This window comes from Oryx dammah, unplaced genomic scaffold (genome assembly GCF_014754425.2).
Source record: "Oryx dammah isolate SB20612 unplaced genomic scaffold, SCBI_Odam_1.1 HiC_scaffold_27, whole genome shotgun sequence".
NCBI classification, from domain to species: Eukaryota; Metazoa; Chordata; class Mammalia; order Artiodactyla; family Bovidae; genus Oryx; species Oryx dammah.
Genome location: NW_024070211.1, coordinates 103,121,973 through 103,134,367, shown reverse-complemented (window position 1 = coordinate 103,134,367; position 12,395 = coordinate 103,121,973).

The window sequence follows — 12,395 nt, the reverse complement described above, 5'->3', positions numbered from 1 at the left end:
GTATTTAAATATCTTTAACTTGAAATACCAGTGATAAATTGCTGCCTACAGAAAAGGCAATTTTATTTTAATTTTTACAAAAACCTAAAAGCATATATCCAGGAAATGAAGATTTCTCTTTTTATGTGTGGAAGTATGGGTGTGTGTGTGTCTATGTGGGTATATGTATATGTTTTCTTTCTTGGAGTTGCCGTGTTAAGGAAATCTCCATTTTCCTTATTCATTTTGAGGGACTTGTAAGATTTCCTTTTCTTAAACCCCAAACTGAAGGTGAAATGACTAGCATCCTCAGGGTTTGGAATTCCTGGCCCCTCAGGCCAGGAAAACAGCCTGTATATTTAACTCTAAGGAATTCACATAAAATACTGACATGTTTTTATTGTGGATATGGGGCAACTATTCTGAACATATAAAATTAACTGCTTTCAAATATTTACAAGAAAAGGAAATAGGGTTTAATCTTTTCTCCATTTGCTATCTCCACTGGTGTTTTTCTCTAGCAAAGTTCTATAAAATTTACTTCTTTTCAGTGTTATACTTTAGAAATCAAAAGCTAAACATATTGTTTATATAAGCAGATGTCCTGATTTCCTCTCTGTCTACCACTTTTTAGAGACATGGAATCTGACAACTAGGAATTCAGTTTACATTGCATCTTAAAAGTGGTGCACAGGGACTTTGTACTTTAAATCAGAAATAGGACAAATTCAATAGTCTTTTTAAAGATACCTACAAAAGACCGAAAGTGTAATCTTTAGTTCTAAGAGAACTGTTTTAGATGCCAAGTGTGAAAGAACTGAATCACAAAATTAGTGGGTGATATGAAGCTATATCAAAGGTAAGAGCACAAAGAGATCTTGATTTTGGATTATGAATACTTTGAAAATACTTTGCTACTAAATTCCTTTAGTAGCAAAGGAATAATTTTGGATTACATAGCATGTTGACTTACAATATGCTAAACCTGCTATAGGCATGTTTTAAAAATGTAGGGTGGTTTCTATTTTTGCTCTCTATATTCTTAACTGTCTGCTTTGTCTTATTTATTAATATACAAACAGAGTACGTGCTTCCTCTGTTCACAATGACTGTTACTAGCTTCTACACAAAGAAAGCTAAATAGTCCATATCATTTGGACATGCTGAAAAATAAAACATGTATTAATCAAAATCCCATTTTATCAAATACTCTCAAAGACAAGTAGCATAAAAATCTTGTAAGTTTTGTCCTACTATAGTAAAATGGTTTTATAACAGTTTTTAATTGATCTCTATATCATATTATTTTCATGTTAATGCTATTAAATTGTAATATTTGGAAATTATCCAAGAATTAAATTATCAGCTCATTCTATTTTCACCAACACATTTAGAAGACTTTTTCTGGTCTACTTTCCTATCTACTTGTCACTGTTCCTGACCTCACCCACTTGCACATAACACACTTTATGTCTCCTTTTAAACTACCGTTAAGATGCTAAAGAACTGTCTAGGAACTCTACAGAATCTAGAACAAATGGTTGTGTGCCAGCGACTGAAGATAATGGAAACTAACTACATGCTCACTCTTCCAGCCGCATCTAGACACCACTAACTTACATTTTTGTTCTCTTTGGCCTAAAGCAGTGGCTCTCAACCTTTAACATGCAACATAACAATTACCTAGAAAAGCTTGTTAAGTTTCTTGGACCCAACACCCTGAGATTCTGATTTGGTAGAGAAAATAGGAGGACGTTTACTTACATTTCTATCAAACTTAGAGATGGGGCCGAAAATGCTGACTTGAGAACCACTGGCCTAGGGGTAGACACATTTTGACCTAACAGATCTCCAATTCTGTGGGAAACTCAAGAAAACATCTGGAGCTGAATCATCTTGGTCTTCTCTTAGTGAGCTAAAAGTGATTTAGCTACCACCTAGAAATTATGAGGAAGGAGTGTAAATATCATTTTAATAACTTTAAAATCATCATTCAGTTCAGTCACTCAGTCGCACGCATCTCTGGGACCCCATGAACTCCAGGCTTCCTTGTCTTTTTGCCTTTTCATACTGTTCATGGGTTTCCCTAAACAGTTACTTAAACAGAAAGATTTGGATTCTAATCAACTTTGGTACTGAATGCTGCACAACTCAATTTGAAACAAGGATCTTTAAAAAATGTTGATGACAAAAAAATAAGGAAAAGTCACTGAGATGATAAAAAGATTGTGCATACACAGCTGAGATCATTCTTTTTACTCTCACCCTTCCTTGAAATTCAATCCATTTTTAGTGAAAATTTACAAGTTAAAAAAATCATGGAAAAAACTAATAAATAACCATAATGATAATATATGCATTCATGTTATATTAAAATACCTTATTATATCATGATATCACCTATATTTAAATTACTCTAAAAATGCCATGAGAAAGTTTAAAACTTCATCTAAATACAAGTCATATTAGGTAACCAAATAGTCCCTCAGTTCTATTTAATGCATTTCACCTATACAGTTCTGTAAGTAGTAATAAAGACATATCATTAATAGTTATCATGAGTCTTAGGAAACATTTATACCAATTCTTCCTAGTTAACCTATTTTTACTATATATACAAGGACTCTGGAGTATGCAAATTAAATGACTGACTTAAAATTGAGCCTGGATACAGAAAAATGCTGCTTTCCTCTCGATTTTTCTTTGAATCTTAAACTGCTCTTAAAAAATATAGAACCTGGATTATATTAATAAACTGATACCTTACTGTAGTAGTTAAGTTTTAGTTTAAGTAAATGACAGGTCAATGGCCAAAATAACAAAACTGCCTTTCCCATCCACTGAAATGGAGAGATTATCTAACCTCTTCCTGACAGTGACCTTTACATTACCACCTAGTGCTAGTTTCTTTGACCAAAGTCAAACAGTTTCAATTACCTGTTCTCTATGTGGTTCGTGAAGTTGGAGGATCCATACATTAACATTTCTTTTATTTTTAGGAAAACACAATTCTTTTTCTAAATAGGGTTGAGTAATCAGACAAGGGAAAAAATTCACACAATTCAGTAGGAATACTTAAATATATGGGATGAGTTAATGCTACACTGTCTAAAATTCCAGTTGACCCAATATGTATGTCATGGATACCAATTTGAGGATGTGGATTCCTCAAACTTTCCCACTGCACTTTTTGTTTATTTTTTCTTCCTGGCATTCTTTAAGGTTTTGGATTTTAAAGAAGGTTGAAGAAGGTGGGAGAGGCAGAGAAGAGAAACATCAGAAAGAACAGAAATGAACTAAGTGGACTTAAGTAAATGATGTTCCATTTTTATTTATCATGAAATTTGTACATTATTTTTATTTTTCCTAAAACCAAACTCATAAAAATATGCTGAATGACTTCAGATTAACAATGCAAATGATACTGCTTATTGAGATAGTAAACAACACTGGGGAGATAAAAAAGGGATAGTAGGTATAATTAAATATCCTTTTCAGATGCTTTGGTTAAGTGCAGTCGTGATGGAGAATCTTCTAAGCTATTCTCTCTAATCTATAGAATATGGAAAAGTTGTTATATGTCAGTGACAGGTTTTTGAAATGGCAAATCTAATAAAAAAAAGTGTCTTCAGTTGGAGATCCAAAATTTATGGTTATTATTGTTTATAGACATCTGGTCTCAAAGAATGAAAGGCTAATTATTTTTAGGGAAAAAAAAAAGAATCTAATAAAAAATTAAAAAGTGGTTGAAAAAGAAAAAGAAGTAGGTAATACTGTTTCCATTGGGCTTCCCAGGTGATACACTGATGAAGAATCTGCCTGTAATGCAGGAGACGCAAGCAGACACAGGTCCGATCCCCAGGTTGGGAAGATCCCCTGGAGGAGGGCATGGCAACCCACTCCAGTATACTTGCTGGGAGAATCCCATGGACAGAGGAGCCTGGTGGGCTACCTGCCACGGGGTCACAAAGAGTTGGACACGACTGAAGCAACTGAGCATGCACACACTGTTTCCATGACAGTGTCTTATGATGGTAACATTAAAAAATTATTTGTCTACTGAAATGATAAACTTCATATTTGAAAATATGAATTATACTGAGATACATTAGTAGGTGTTTAAGAATCTACTATAAATAAAGCAAATGTGTAATGAACTTGAGTTCATATTATTTAAAAAATGTATGCCTTTCACAATCCAAAATATTCTTATTTTTATTAAGGAAAGTTAATGAGGCAAAATCTGAGTCCTATAACATCACAGATATATATATAAAGGTGAATATACTATAGCAATAGTAGTGAGAACAAGTGCCATTTTCAGATATTTACTATAGGCTTGGTACAGTGATAAACGCTTTATCTCATATTTTTCAATAGCCCTGTAAGGTAAATGTTCATTTTTCAGAGAAGAAAACTAAATCTTAGCAAATTTAGTAGTGTATCCAAAGTGAGCAAGAATTTTAACTCAGTTCTATTGACTCAAAAGGCCGTGTTCTTCATTATTACGTGATACTGTCTAAAGTCTCCATTAATCTAATGTATATATGTTGCAGTGACTGAACATAGAGATAACTGTTAGCCATTGTACAGAATTCAGGATGGTGTCCTTTAAAAAAGAGTGCCAGCATTTTTTGAACTTCATTTAAAATTTGTTTTATTTTATATTGGTCTATATTGATTAACAATGTTGTGTTAGTTTCTACAAAAAAGTGATTCAGTTATACATATACACATTACCTATTCGTTTTCAAATTCTTTTCCCATTTAGGTTATTATAGAGAATTGCGCAGAGTTCCCTATGCTATACAGTAGGTCCTTGTTGGTTATCTGTTTTAAATAAGCAGTGCCTACTTCTCAGTCTGAAGCTCCGAATCTATCACTCCCCCCTCAACTATAAGATCTTTCTCTCTGAGCCTGTTTTTTGTTTTGTAAGTTCATTTCTATCATTTTTTTAAATTCCACATATAAGCAATATCATATGATATTTGTCTTTCTCTGTCGAGTTCCATCCATGTTGCTTGGACTTCACTTTTGATCTATCAAAGTGATATTCTTAGTCAAATTTTTATATTCATTTTAGAGATAACAGTTTACGTTTATTGGGTATATCATGCAGGATAATGTCAACTTTACTTGCAATTTCCCCTCACTCTACTATCTATGAGTTAGTGCATTATTATTCCCAGCTTCTGCTGCAGCTCCTGCTAAGTCACTTCAGTCATGTCCGACTCTGTGCAACCCCATAGACGGCAGCCCACCAGGCTCCCCTGTCCCTGGGATTCTCCAGGCAAGAACACTGGAGTGGGTTGCCATTTCCTTCTCCAATGTATGAAAGTGAAAAGTGAAAGTGAAGTGGCTGAGTCGTGTCCGACTCTTAGCGACCCCATGGCCCGCAGCCTACCAGGCTCCTCCATCCATGGGATTTTCCAGGCAAGAGTACTGGAGTGGGGTGTCATTATAACTGCTTAAAAGAAATTTATTTATAAATTTCCTCTTTATCTTCAACTATCATCATACCCTTCTACATTATGAAGTACTGTTAAAAGTATACCTGGTATTATGATATACTTTATTTCTATGTGCAAGAAATGTATCTGAGAAATGTCATCTCAAATAGAGATATTCTCCAATTTCCAACCACAAAAGCAATTCTATATTAACAGGTAAACACAGACTACTGTGTTTAGAAATGTGCATCACTGCATTTGATTCTCTGATATATTCAACTATGTTGAGAGGTCACTTGTTTCCGGCTATTGTCATTTTGGCAGTGGTAGTTGGGAGAGCATGGTAAGCAGAGTCAAAGAATATGTGCAGCTCCTCTTTTAAATGTATATAAAAGCAACACAGTCAAAACTCATCTCCAAAAGAGAGAAAAAGAGGAAAATCCAAATGAAAAATTTGGAGTCAACTGATTTAAACAAGTGCTCAGTGATGTAAACAATGCCACCTGAAATAACTTCTTTCAATTCTACTCTAAATGCTAGAATCAGGTATGAAGGACATCAGCGACATATTACTTCTAGGAAATAAATAGTTAAGATTTTTTTCAAATTTTTCTACTTTTTCCAGAATTTACTTAATTTTTTCCAATCAAAAATTTTAAGTAAAAATAATCAAACAATGAAAATACAATTTGGAAAACAGAGTTATGAAGGTAGTAAAAGAAAAACTCTTTCACTGACTTTAAATACTGCTGTAACACTACATTTTAAAATTTAAAGAAAAATATTATACTAAAAGTCACATCAGATTGAAATCATGGTAGTTTCCTCTAAATTATAAGTTCATATCTAACACTAACCTTTATCACTCTCTATAATGTGCTGTTTTATATTACTTTGTCATACACTGATAGTTTTTGTAAACTAAGACCTACTTCACCTACTTTTAAAGACAAATGTTTGCTTTGTGTCTACAAATGTGTGCTCACTGTAGTCCCTCAGACATTCATTAGTGTTTAGAATTTGCACTTAAGGAGGACAATAGCATTGCAAATGAAAATGACCAGTAGCCAAAGGGAACCTATAATTGTTTGTAATTAAACAAAAGTGTTGCTGAGTTAATCAAGTTCACGTCTTAATATTCTTTAAAGCATTGCTATCTTGTCAAAATGAAGACGTCAGTATTCTGCCTATGTATTTTTTTTAATTGGTAATGAAAACTAAGCAAATTACACCACTAAGATTAGTTTTTTTTAACCCATTTAAGTACAATAAATAAGCTAAGTATGTTTTGATCAAAGTTTTCACTGGAATCTCCTTTTTAACTTTCACCAGTTTCATAATTAACAGTTTGTGCAGGCATTAGCCTATTTATAGCTTTTGCTCTGCACTGGCCCATGCTGTTGATCTCATCTTTTTGAATTAGAACACAGATTGAAACATTACATCCTTCCCATGGTAACTGCATCACTTATTTGAAACACCATAGATTTGACAGAATTCTTCCGGGAGAGAGTTTTTATTGTAACTTTGATTTGAATTTTTAATTGTATTAAAGATGAATCCAAATTAAATGAAAGAACTTGAGAAGTTGACTGACTTGCCAAAATAGATGGATGATTTTGCAGCAAAGCATAATTTCTGGAACCTGTAGAACATTATCCAGTTTCAGTGGACTGTCTCTTAGTTTTTCTAAAACTAAAGGACTTACTATGTTTTTCTCTAAAAAGAAAAGAAAAGGCACATAGATAAGAAAATCTAAAGTTATGTCAAACAAATTACGTTTTAGTTATTAGCGGCTAGTTTGTAAATATCAAAGATCCACTTATTGTAGTGCTTGGAGCTGCATTTGCATGCTGATGAAATGCAAGTGGATGACTGTGAACTGTAGGGTTATCTCTAGTGCAGCAGTGGGAGCTCCAGAATCAGACAGTTGAGCATCTGACTGACTCAAGAGTCCAAGCTGCAGACCTCTTCTATTCACTTTCTTTACAACAATTAAAATATGCAAAGTGATAATTTTCCTTAAGTAGCCTTAAATGTGCGATCTATTTAAATGTGAAGAAAATTGCCTGAAGCTTCTGGTGTGAGGGACAAAAAAGAATAAATTATGCAAATAGCAGAAAAGGACTCTACCACTTGAACGCCTAATTTTCCTGTAATAAGCATACTGTTTCATTTAATTTTTTGCCTCTTATTAAAAGTGACAGTTCTTTTGCACTGTCTGATGGTTATATCTGACACAAGCTAGGGAAATGACTGCTAGACTAAATGCTAAAGCATTTTGGTAGCTTTTTTAGATGATGGTTACATTCACAAAGTAATTATGCACTGAAGAGTAGAGAAATAAGGTTTAATTACACAGTAATCGCTTCTGATGGACACGGCAGAAGTGTGAACACCGCCAGACTGCAATCCATCAATGACAAACCCCTGGCCACTTTTAATTCCTCCTCATTTGCATCATAACCTCCGCACCAAGTTGCACAAATGCTGTTAAATGTTAATAGGAGCTGTCTCTCCACTCAAAATGAATGCTTAAGCTGTTTCATTTTTTTTCTCCTCCACCTCAGACCTTCAAAACCAGCTCCTCTCTGAGAGCAGGCATTAAGCACAGAGCATGGTGCGTGGTCACTGTTGTGCTAATTGGGAGCAACACTTAAAGTTTTATCTCTCAAGCGCTAATAATGCACACTGCTGACAAACCAGTGAATAAGTAATGTACTTGGGGGGGTGGTGAGGGAGGAAGGCATGCCTAGAATGAAAAATGCAGTTGGGACCGTTGTTCAGTGACTAGCTATTTGATTAGGCCCTGTAGTCATATTTAATCCAGATCCTTAGGGAACATAGACAAAATTACATCTTCATCTCATCAAACATTCAGCCATATTTAAGCATTCAGCTGATCAAGCTTTTATTGTTTCTCTTGCAGCAATATAGAGACAGTGTTGTCCTGTATTCTTCAATTCCAGAAGCTGGTGGAAGACAGGCCCTAGGAGCTGTGGGCCTGGTTTAGAGGGCCCACTGTCGTTAGGGGAGCCTAGAAGCAAAGGGGTTAAATAATTTTAGTCACTAGGTACTATAATGTTCAAGTTGATAAAACCTCCAGCCTTCAAGTCTATTTGTACAGTCTTTAATACTCAATCTCATTTTCCCTATTTTCTTTCTTTTTTCTTTTTAAAGATGTTCTTTCCTCTACCTTGTCTTTAAACTCAGTCCATTTCCTAGGACAGGTCTGCATCATTAAACTGCAGATGGTTCTTTTTCTATTAAGCAGCAGGTATCATTCTTGTCCTGACAGGAAGAGGCTCCACCTGCTGCCGGCCCACTAATACTTCCAGCTGACTGCTTTGCAGCATAGGAAGGGTAATTTGTAAGCAGTGTGCTAAGTATAACAGCAGACTCTAAGAAGTGACAAAAGAGCCATTTTCTGCATGAAGATTGAGAATTATCAACACCTTTCGATGCATAATAGTTAAGCCTTTATCACTTGAGGAGCTGCTGATAAGGTTAAGAACACTAGACAAACTGCTCATTAGTGGAAAGGTTTGCCTTTTACATTAAAGACTGCTGGGTACTGAAGTTCCTCTAGTGAGCAATACATCCTTGGCATTTGAAAAGAATGAGCTGATCGGTGTACATAAATGAATATGGAAAAGGAGACCTGGAATGTTCTAATATTAGTGAGGTTTTTCTCTAGCTTAGAGAATGATAAGCCTGTGCATGTCTTCAAAAGCCATGTGATCTGCTAGGTAAGGCCCTAGATTAAAAGTCATAACACCTACACTTTGTTCTGTATTTTACCACCAGCTAACTGTGTGACCTTGGGTAAGTAATTTACAGTTGACGAAAACTAAAACATAAGATGATTCAAATATAGAATATCAGGATTCTTAGGCTGCTTCAATAAATAACCTGAATCAATTTTAAACATCTCATGTACTAATATGTTGGTAATAAATTCAGGAGAAAAAAGATTATTTAGGATACAGTCACTCATTTTATGTTGATAGTTTATGTTGGATTAGGGATTATCAGTTGGAATTTATTTCATTCATTTTTAGAGTTCTTGTGTATCCAGAGGAATGGGACTATTATTTCTACATTTCTGCTATATAATTTTCATGTGAATGCTAAGTCGCTTCAGTCATGTCTGACTCTGTGCGACCCCGTAGATGGCAGCTGGCCAGGCTCCCCCGTCCCTGGGATTCTCCAGGCAAGAACACTGGAGTGGAGTGGGTTGCCATTTCCTTCTCCAGTGCATGAAAGTGAAAAGTGAAAGGGAAGTCGCTCAGTCGTGTCCAGCTCTTCGTGACCCCATGGACTGCAACCCACCAGGCTCCTCCGTCCATGGGATTTTACAGGCAAGAGTACTGGAGTGGGGTGCCAAGACATGGCAAATGATAACTTCCTTGGGTGCTATTTAGAACACTGCACCTGTAGTTTAAGCCTCCCAATCTTCATATAGGACAGGAGTAATATTAACCCTGTCTTAAAGATGAAGAAACTGAAGCTTGCAGTTTAAGTAGCTTGCACTAAGACACATATGTATGAGAAGAAGCTCTAGTGGGATTTGAACCCAATTCTTACTGGAAAGTCTCTGCGTTTAACTGTTTTGAAACTGAGTTCCATTTGTACAGAGCACAGTGACACAAACTGAATCTGTTTCTTTTCCACCCTTTTCCTGATTGCCTGACTTGAAGTCCTATTCATAAATTGCTTTTTTTTTTTTTTTTGCCTACTTACCAAGTGTATGAAACTTCAGGAGTTGGTGATGGACAGGGATGCCTGGTGTGCTGCAGTCCATGGGGTCGCAAAGAGAAGGACACGACCAAGCCACTGAACTGAAGGAAGAGCAAGGCTAAACTTCTGTCACATTAGAAACAGTTCAGTCTACTGATCATATCAGGCCAATTCTAAGGAGATGTCCTTAAAAACAATAGAGTTTCTACTTAATTTGTTGAGATAAGGCATAACATTTGAAGTCTCAGTGCTCATCTGCCCATTTGGATATATCAATGGAGATATTCTTGTCACCTCTCAATGAAATATATTGTGAGCAAAGTTCCTGTCAGACTTATGTGTACCTGCATATTACCCCAAGTACTCTTGTGCACAACTAACATAAAGTGTGCTGGCCTGAGGCAAAATTGTTTGATACCCACAACCATATCTTTAAAAGATTGTTCCTTCTATGGCAATCCTTCCTAACTTAGGGATGAAAGCAAGTCAACATAAAGAGAGGGAATAAAAGGACCAAAATTTTTAGCGCCAGTTCTTCATTGCTAGGTCAGGCTGAAGAAGGAACAGAAGAAGTAGAGATTTAGAGAAGAGATCCCCAGAAAGCGAGAGTATGCAAGAAGAAGCAACTGGATTGGAAGGGAGAAATATATGAGTATCATGTATGTTGAAAGAAAAGGAAAAGCAAAGGAATTATTTTTCTTCTTTCTCTCATAACAGCTTTCTCTCTAATACAACAGTGATCTACATTTTGATACAACTATCCGGTTAGCTTTTCTGTAGAAACTTAAAATTGTTTTTTTTAACTCATTTAATAGAAATGACTGAATCATGAATGCCTAAAAAAGCATATAGCAACAAGCCTAGTATTGCATCATTGTCTGTTAGGCACTTCTGAGATATTAAACTACTAATGCCTGTCCTGTATGGGTAAGCACAAGACCCCAGCCCAGCTGGTTTCTACCCCAACGATTCCAGATTTCGGCATCTGTCAACAGTAGTCGCGTCATCAAGTTATTTTCTTTTCCCTTGAATCATTTTGCTACAATAGACTCGCTACTCCAATTCTCTCTTAACTGACAATTGTGCTGCCAGACTGTGGGTTAACCATTTATAGATTCTTTTCTTCACAGAGATTTTGCATGGTCATGTAATTAATAAAATTATAATTTCTTCCTTAGTGTCTGTCTCTGCTTTCAGACTATAAACTCCTTTAAATCAATCTGTCGTCTATACCATGGGATTCCCAGTGTCCAGCACATACCTTTAGTCTGTCAGGATAGAAAAGATATAAATAATCCTTTTAAGAAGGTGGTGGTGAGGAAAGAGCAGGAAGATAATGCTGAAGGGTCACTAGTAAATTCCAGTAGTGAAAAGAATGAGAAATAAAAAACTTGATGTAGATGCACTGGAAACCTGTGCTCTGATGTTCTTAGGACAGGAGATCAGTGATAGAGAAAACTCTGGTTCTGCATGATTCAGATCTGGCATCTTGTCTTTTAAATATAGTGAACCTTAAAGTAAATATGCAAATACTGAGCTCTACCATAAAAAAGAGAAACCCAAGTAAGACAGTAGGTGTTGCAAGAGGGCATCAGAGGGCAGACACACTGAAACCATAATCACAGAAAACTAGTCAATCTAATCACACTAGGACCACAACCTTGTCTAACTCAATGAAACTAAGCCATGCCCTGTGGGGCCACCCAAGACAGGTGGGCATAATGGAGAGGTCTGACACAATGTGGTCCACTGGAGAAGGGAATGGCAAACAACTTCAGTAGTCTTGCCTTGAGACCCCATGAACAGTATGAAAAGGCAAAATGATAGGATACTGAAAGAGGAACTCCCCAGGTCAGTAGGTGCCCAATATGCTACTGGAGATCAGTGGAGAAATAACTCCAGAAAGAATGAAGGGAGGGAGCCAAAGCAAAAACAATACCCATTTGTGGATGTGACTGGTGATAGAAGCAAGGTCCAATGCTGTAAAGAGCAATATTGCATAGGAACCTGGAATGTCAGGTCCATGAATCAAGGCAAATTGGAAGTGGTCAAACAAGAGATGGTAAGAGTGAACGTCGACATTCTAGGAATCAGCGAACTAAAATGGACTGGAATGGGTGAATTTAACTCAGATGACCATTATATCTACTACTGCGGGCAGGAATCCCTTAGAAGAAATGGAGTAGCCATCATGGTCAACAAAAGAGTCCAAAATGCAGTACTTGG